Here is an 8,741-nt window from a genome sequence, read left to right as displayed (position 1 = left end):
TTACTCATCTTTGTTGCAGGGTATTCAAATAGAACTGTGAGCGCTGATTATACAGGGATATAAACACACACACACACACACAGACACACACACAGCACGGAGCAGTAGAGTCTCCACTGACTCCAGGTCTGCTGTGTTCGTACTCTGCTCACTATCACTGTGAATGAAGCCATGCTGCAACCGGGTCATGGCTCAGACAGGGAACCGCTGGCTCAGTAATCCCGACACGTCGATGTGCCTCACAGAGGTTAGTAATGCAAATATACAGTTTATAGATAACAGATAGAATACACATGTATGTGTGTGTATATATTTAATATATATATGATACAGATATACATATATATATATATATATGAAGGTGACTGTGCTGTTTCAAGCTTCCAGCTCAAACGGGGACTCGGCCGAGCAGCAGAGGGAGAACGAGCTCCGTCTGTAAAACAACCTCATGAGTAGTTTTCAGCTGTTTGCCCCCCCCCCCCCCCCCCCCCCCCCCCCCCCCGCTTACCTCCAGTTCACCTCATAGAGCACAAGAGGAAGCTTAAAAAGTAAAGTGTTGAGACTCTGGTCCACGTGAAGCTGCACGAGGTGACGTCTGGATTTGAGCTGGAAGCACAGCCTCTCTCCGTCTGTCTCTCTCTCTCTCTCTCTCTCTCTCTCTCTCTTTCTCAGCCAAATGATCAACGGAGAAATCCTCCCGCTGTCCTTAAAAAAAAAAAAACCACACCAGCACCACAGAGCACACTGCCTTCAGCTATGATTAGTTGCACCAGCATAGCAGAGAGACAGACCAGTAGTCCGAGACCATCCTCCTCACCAAAAAGCCATTTTAACTGGACATCCTGATGCTATGTTCAGACAGCAGGCAAACCACTCACATCTTCTTCACTCACACCAACCGACACTATCAGGTTTAACCGTGACCGGATCTAAAGGTTTGGTTTGTGCAGGAATCTTGATTTGTTGTGATTGCTGCAACAGCTCGAGGTTCTGCACCCGACTTCAGACGTGAGTCCTCGTTCTCACGTTCACGCTTCACGTCCAGAGAAGGAGTTCTGAAACCTTCTCTCTCTCGTTTCCTGCAATATGAAACAACCGGCCTGGGGGGTGCAGGACGCAGCTCTGCAGGCAGAAGAGCCACAGGGACTTTTTGGAATGTTGCGTTCTGCATCACGACCCCGTCACTTTCCACACTTCCTCCGCGAAGTGCAAAAAAAAACAAAGCGATCAAGTCTCCGTCTTCTCCGCACAGCGACCACAGAATTGTGTTTCCTCTCCTCCTTCTCTCAGTTTAAAGTTAACGTTACGTTTACACTGAACTCAATGTGAACTTCACACTAAGCTCTGCCGCTGCAACATGGCACAAAGAACTCTGACAGATACTCTGAGGAAGTTCCGCTCTCATGCAACTCGTCTAATAAAACTAGGAGAACTACTTTTCTTACTGATCCAGGGGACGCATCTCTTCTCCCCGTCCTCCAGCCTCATTCCCGTCCCCCGAGCGCTCCCATTCCACTCTCCTGACATCCTCCTCCATCGACTTCACTCTGACCTCTTAGTAATGTGCTACCCTTAACCCCTTCCCCACAAACACACACACACACACACACACAAACACACACACACACACCTAACTGATGCTAACACTCTTGGTGGAGAAAGACGACAATCCCATGCAGCAATATGTCCACATGTGGAATGTAAAATACTGACATTGTACAATTGATGACACTCATGTTGTTTTTGATGTTGTTGTTGTTGTTGCTTTCGTTGTGCACCAAGTGTTCGTTGTTCTGCTTATTCTGGGATGGATGAGTTTGCGGGTGGAGTTAAAAACTCCGGTCGTGTGACAGGCCGCTGCCGACGAGTCGGTTTGAAAAAGACTGAAAAGCAAGAGACGAAGTGAAAAAGCTGTTTTCTTTTCAATGATTATTCTTTGATGTCATTATTAAGTTGCATCTGATTTTCTTGGTAAGTGAATGTCTATCTGTGTTGATGCTTTACTGTGAGATAATGGCTGTTCATGCACTTTCAGACCATCGTCGGTGCAGTGGTAGCTTGTGCTCAAACGTCACCGAGGTCCGGGTTCGGCTCACGTTCAGTTCAGCTCATTGCTCCTTCACACGGTCACATGACGCAATTCAAATTACATCAGGCCCATTGGTCACATCCCAGTTTATCTGATGAGTCTCGAGCTCAGCGGTGTGTGTGTTTTAAATACACATGACAAGGATCAGAAGCTCTCGTAGATTTAAGCTGTTAAAGCTGTGAAAGACGACGTATGAATAATAATTTTGACAATGGAAAATTAACTTAAATGTTTCTATATTTCATCTTTTGGTCGATACTTATGAGGGAAATGTTGTTTATCCACAACAACACGACCAATCACTCCAGTTAATTTCTACGGTTACTAACTTTCAGCCGTTTCTGACACTTCCACTCTAACCAGTCGTAAACCAGTTAGATAAACATGGATGAGTGAACTGAACGGGAATCGAACCTGGCTCCTGCTTCCACACTTGCTTGGGCTGTATCACTTTCTACGCTGAGCATTTGCTCGTCCACCTGATCTGGGGTCAATCAAAAAAGAAAAGACAAAAAAAACACCCACTTCCTGATCTGGGACCAGGCTCATCTGCGATATATAAATCTGCCATATATTAATATCAGTGTTGTGACAGAATATTGCTTGTGATGACAGACACGCCTTCAAACATACGAGAAGGAGCGACATCAAGTAACACGATGAAAAGATCAGAAAATCTAAACCAAAAAATAAGAGATTCATACAACTTTTCATACCTCATCACTGCTTTGTGCCAGAGTAAGGGAGGGGGGGGGGGTGGTCAGTCTCAAGCACAGAACTCCACCAGTGGTCGGCCCAACATGGAGGCAGCACTTTGCTCCATGTTGGATCAGAAGCTGGGGGAGGTTCCGTCAGAGCGGTTCAGTTCGTAGCTCCTGACCAAAGTCTCCACTTCCCTGAAATGAAGGTCCGGCTCACACGTGCACGAGCGTCTCAGCAGCGAAACTCACTTCCTGTGACTGAGCCAATCACATCCTGGCTTCAGCCTCAGTGAAACGTTCACTTCCTGTGTTTGAGCCAATCACATCCTGGCTCCGGCTTCAGTGGAACGTTCACTTCCTGTGACGCAGCCAATCACATCCTGGCTCCGGCTTCGGTGAAATGTTCACTTCCTGTGACCGAGCCAATCACATCCTGGCTCCGGCTTCGGTGAAGCTCGCTCCACCTTCGTGCACGTGTGACTGGGACCTAGAATTCAAAAATAAAAACAAAAACATAAACTGTCAAGATGTAAAATTGTAGAATCAAATTGGTGAAAATGCTTAAATGATCTGTTCGGGTTGTAATGACAATGTTGTGGCTCTAGAAAAAAAAAAAAATCAGTTAGCAAACGAAAGCACTTACTTTGTTATATCTATAAGGAACTGGTCGCATGAAATATGAAGCCAAGCTTTGAGTATGTATCATCAGCTGGAAGATATTTATTCCTTCTCTACGTGTGTTCCGCCCTGACAAACCCCGGAGAGGCCTGAAGCTCCGTCAGGACTTAAGTGCATTGAGTCGTTTGGCCAAGTGAATAATGGATTATGAATAATGCAAGCTCAAATTACAAAATGCTCCAGCAGGCCACGAAGAGCGCTGCTTCCCAATCGGCTCGAGGAGACCTTCTCCTGCTCGAGGAGACCTTCTCCTGCTCGAGGAGGAGAAGGCCTCCTCGAGGAGGCCTTCTCCTCCTCGAGGAGGCCTTCTCCTCCTCGAGGAGACCTTCTCCTCCTCGAGCAGGAGAAGGCCCCCTCGAGGAGGAGACCTTCTCCTCCTCGAGGGGGCCTTCTCCTGCTCGAGGAGACCTTCTCCTGCTCGAGGAGACCTTCTCCTCCTCGAGGGGGCCTTCTCCTGCTCGAGGAGGCCTTCTCCTGCTCGAGGAGACCTTCTCCTCCTCGAGGGGGGCCTTCTCCTGCTCGAGGGGGCCTTCTCCTGTTCGAGGAGACCTTCTCCTGCTCGAGGAGACCTTCTCCTGCTCGAGGAGACCTTCTCCTGCTCGAGGAGGCCTTCTCCTCCTCGAGCTCCAAATCTGCTCCAGTGCAAACGTGCACTTGTATTTGTGACCCTTGAACTTAAATACAGGCCAGTAAAATGTGCCTTTAAAAAGAAAAAGTCCAGGACCACGAGTCCCAGATGACAATGTCCTCTCTTTGTTAATATGTGTTGCCCCCCCCCCCCCCCCCCCCCCCCCCCACAGTGACCTATGCAGTAAGCACACGACTCGGCCCCAATTCGCCAAATCTGAGAGACGTCCTGTGAGGGCCCCGCACGAGCAGACGGCTACTTCCTGCTTGCGAAGCAGCCGTGGTTCAGTTGGCACAGCACAGTGTTGAATGTAAAGCTGAGTGAGATGTGGTTCGAGTGTGACGTTGTGTTAACGATGATGCTGGTCATGGGTTTGTATCGGGCACAGTTGTTGTTTGTCTTGATTTCTGTGACAAATCATTCATGGCACAATCAGAGAACGGCCTCTCGACGGCTCAGAGCTGTTTGTGTTTGTGGCTATGTGACATTCATTTTCAGCATTATAAAGTTATTTGATATCAGTTTGTGTACTTGCTTTTTTTTTTTGTCCAGAGAACGAAATGAACGTTGTGTTATTGTACGAGGTTCGAGTTCCACTGTGAACATGGAAGAACTAACATGGTTTCAACAGCTTCATCTGTTTATCTCATTTATTAATATTAGTTTTGTTTCTCTTCGATGCATCTGGAGGATTTCACATGAACGTTTACGACAAATGTTAAACGCATTGATTTGAATGTGTTCACTGTTTTCAAGCTGCATGATTTTAACCCTTTCATCCTGTAAGAAGAGTTTTAGAAAAAGAACAAACTACATTATAGTTTATTGTTCAAACATAAAGTGAGATATTGTCAGGAGGAGAGAAGTCGCCACGTGACAAAATCAAGTTGTATTTTAGTTTGTAGTTTAATAACACACCAGAGTAACACAACATAACTCAGTGTGTGTGTTCAGCTTCACACACGCTCACACAGCCGGACTCCGACCTTCATGCTTGACCTCTCACACCTGAAGGGACTCGCGTGGTCCAACATCTGTCGGGTTCGGTTAAATGTGCAATTAGAAGAAGAGAATACAAGTGTCGGATCTGATTAGAGGTCAGCGGCAGAGAGAAGAGAGAGGCTGGATCCTCACACGCCGTTTCCTCTGTGGCTGATCTGGGGTCATGAGTCTGTTTCTAATGAAACCAGTAGATCCTGTGTGAGGGAAGTTACTGACACCAGTGATCCCACAGCCGTGACACATCTCCACACATCAACTGGTTCCCCTTAAATCTCCTTTATTTAAATATGAATTATTATGCAGCACGTGCACGAGCTAAACAGATTACCCACGATGCACCTCTGCTAAATTTGGAAACAAACTACTGAATTATTAGAGAGGCGATGTCAAATGTGTTTTAGGGTTTGTTGGGGAGGAGGTGATGTAACAGTCAGCAGCTTTGCTCTCGACCAATCAGAAGCCCCCTCGCTGCCCAGCCCCCCCACCAAAACACAGAGGAGGACACAGCTGGTACAGAGCAGACATGTCGCAGACTGACATGATAGTGAGTGTGTGTTAGTGTGTGTGTGTATGAGAGAGTGTCTGTGTGTGCGTGTGTGATACTGTGTATGAGAGAGTGTGTGCGTGTGTATGTGTGTGTGTGTGTGTGTGTGTGTGATTGACAGAGCAGGACATCCATTACAGATTTTTCCCCTCAGCTGAAGGAAAGTGCTTCTAGCGAGCTGCTCCAACAGAAACGTGTGTTTTCATTATTGTTTATAATGTTCTAGATTCCTAGAGACACACACACACACATTTCTGGCTCTGATTTCATAATAATTTAAATTTAATAACGTACTCAAGATCATATGAACGGATTTCATAAAATGTTGGAATTATCAAGTGAATTCTGAGATCCTGGTAAAACACAACCAGGACCTTCAAGGCCTCAAGGAGTCACATCTAGAGGAGATGAATCTATACATCACATCTAGAGGAGAAGAATCTATACATCACATCTAGAGGAGATGAATCTATAAATCACATCTAGAGGAGAAGAATCTATACATCACATCTAGAGGAGATGAATCTATACATCACATCTAGAGGAGAAGAATCTATACATCACATCTAGAGGAGAGGAGATGAATCTATACATCACATCTAGATGAGAGGAAACTATACATCACATCTAGAGGAGATGAATCTATACATCACATCTACAGGAGAGGAGATGAATCTATACATCACATCTAGAGGAGAGGAGATGAATCTATACATCACATCTAGAGGAGATGAATCTATACATCACATCTGGAGAATAATCTATACATCACATCTAGAGGAGAAGAATATATACATCACATCTAGAGGAGATGAATCTATTCATCACATCTAGAGGAGATGAATCTATTCATCACATCTAGAGGAGATGAATCTATTCATCACATCTGGAGAATAATCTATACATCACATCTAGAGAAGAATAATCTATACATCACATCTAGAGGAGAGGAGATGAATCTATACATCACATCTAGAGGAGATTAATCTATACATCACATCTGGAGAATAATCTATACATCACATCTAGAGGAGATGCATCTATACATCACATCTAGAGGAGAATAATCTATACATCACATCTAGAGGAGAGGAATCTATACATCACATATAGAGGAGAAGAATCTATACATCACATCTAGAGGAGATGAATCTATACATCACATCTAGAGGAGATGAAACTATACATCACATCTAGAGGAGAGGAGATGAATCTATACATCACATCTAGAGGAGATGAAACTATACATCACATCTAGAGGAGAGGAGATGAATCTATACATCACATCTAGAGGAGATGAATCTATACATCACATCTAGAGGAGATGAATCTATACATCACATCTAGAGGAGATGAAACTATACATCACATCTGGAGAATAATCTATACATCACATCTAGAGGATATGAATCTATACATCACATCTAGAGGAGAGGAATCTATACATCACATCTAGAGGAGATGCATCTATACATCACATCTAGAGGAGATGAATCTATACATCACATCTAGAGGAGAGGAATCTATACATCACATATAGAGGAGAATAATCTATACATCACATCTAGAGGAGAATAATCTATACATCACATCTAGAGGAGAAGATTTCCAGAATAAGATCATAATATTCAGTATCTCAGCTGAGTCTCCTCCAGTTTTCCCTCCTGTGGCTTCACTTCAGTTCTGTTTCTTTCTTAGTTCTCACTCTTTGATTTTCTCAGTTTGAGTTCTCGTCTCTTCCTCCTGCAGCCGTGTGTTGGTTTTGTGTTCTAACAAAGTTCCTTCACCAGCGTTTGTTCGAGTCCTCCCTTCTGGAGCTGATCGGTGAGTTTGTGCAGATCAGAATTTAATGTGCATGTAATTGATTTCAATGTGTTTTGATGTGGAGACAGTTGGACCTTGGAGCAGGAATCAGCTCCTCTGATGTTCTCGTTGATGAGCGCATGTTGAACTAAGATGGAGACCATTGCTCCAGCTCTCAGCGGCAGCTTCATGTGGATGTGGCCGCTCCGCCTCGTGCACGAGTCTGGAAGCGTCGGAATCTGCAGCAGAGTTTGAAATCGACTTCATGTGGTTTGAGCAGCGTCAGAACCTTCAGGGCCGGGAGTCTAAAAACGGATCCAGTGGTTTGAATAGTTTCATATTTCATGGTTCATTCATCCCCCACCACACACATGACTCCCCCCCCCCCCCCCCCCCCCCCCCGGATTCATTCATGCAGAGCGGTGTTATGTAAGAGAGCTGAACACACACATGTCCTCACATCAACTGCATGTGTCAGAGCAGGACACACACATGCAGAGAGAGAGAGACATGAGAGGGCGAGGGAGGTAGAGTGAAACCTTGAGAGAGGGAGGGAGGCTCAAAATCCTAGACCTGTGGAATGCACACACACACGGACACACACACACACACAGACACACACGTGCTCGGGTTGGAGGAGGAGGAGGAGGTGCATGTTACAGGGCCACTGGCAGGATGATGGGATTTACAGGGACAGAGGACGACTGTTACCAGAGGAGTTTGTTTTACTTTGTCCTCGAGGACGACGTCGACAATGTCAAAGAGATTTAAATATTCTAATAATATCAGAGGAGGTGATAGAACAGTTCTTATGAAGGTGATGAGAATGTGTTGAGGAGTTTTATTGTTTTAAAAATCAATAAGATAAGATTATAAATGAGTAAATAAAAAATTGTGCAAACAGATGAACTTTAAAAATAAATATTCAATGAATACAAAAGATAAATTTACAATAAAAGTTACGACAGGTACAATGAGCGGTGGAAGGTTTGATGGTTTAATGGATGCAGAGTTTGTTATGGATGTGATCGACAAATAGATGTTTCTGGGATCTGTCAATAATCTAAATGTGTAGTCAACACATCAATGAGTCAGGTTAAGTTATAATAAACAGTAAAGTTCGTTTTTGTGCATAATAATCTTTATTATTCAGTATTTTATGTCTCAAACTTTAACTTTAGTTCACTGAGCTTAACCTCGCAGCAGCTTCAGTGGTCCTACTGCCCCCTCTACAGGACGAAGTGGTTACTGCTCAGTCCAACCAGGTGTTAAAGGTTCAGTTACAGATGTTACAGA

Source organism: Pleuronectes platessa, chromosome 16 (genome assembly GCF_947347685.1).
Source record: "Pleuronectes platessa chromosome 16, fPlePla1.1, whole genome shotgun sequence".
Classification (NCBI taxonomy): Eukaryota; Metazoa; Chordata; class Actinopteri; order Pleuronectiformes; family Pleuronectidae; genus Pleuronectes; species Pleuronectes platessa.
Note: the sequence above shows the minus strand (reverse complement) of the source record.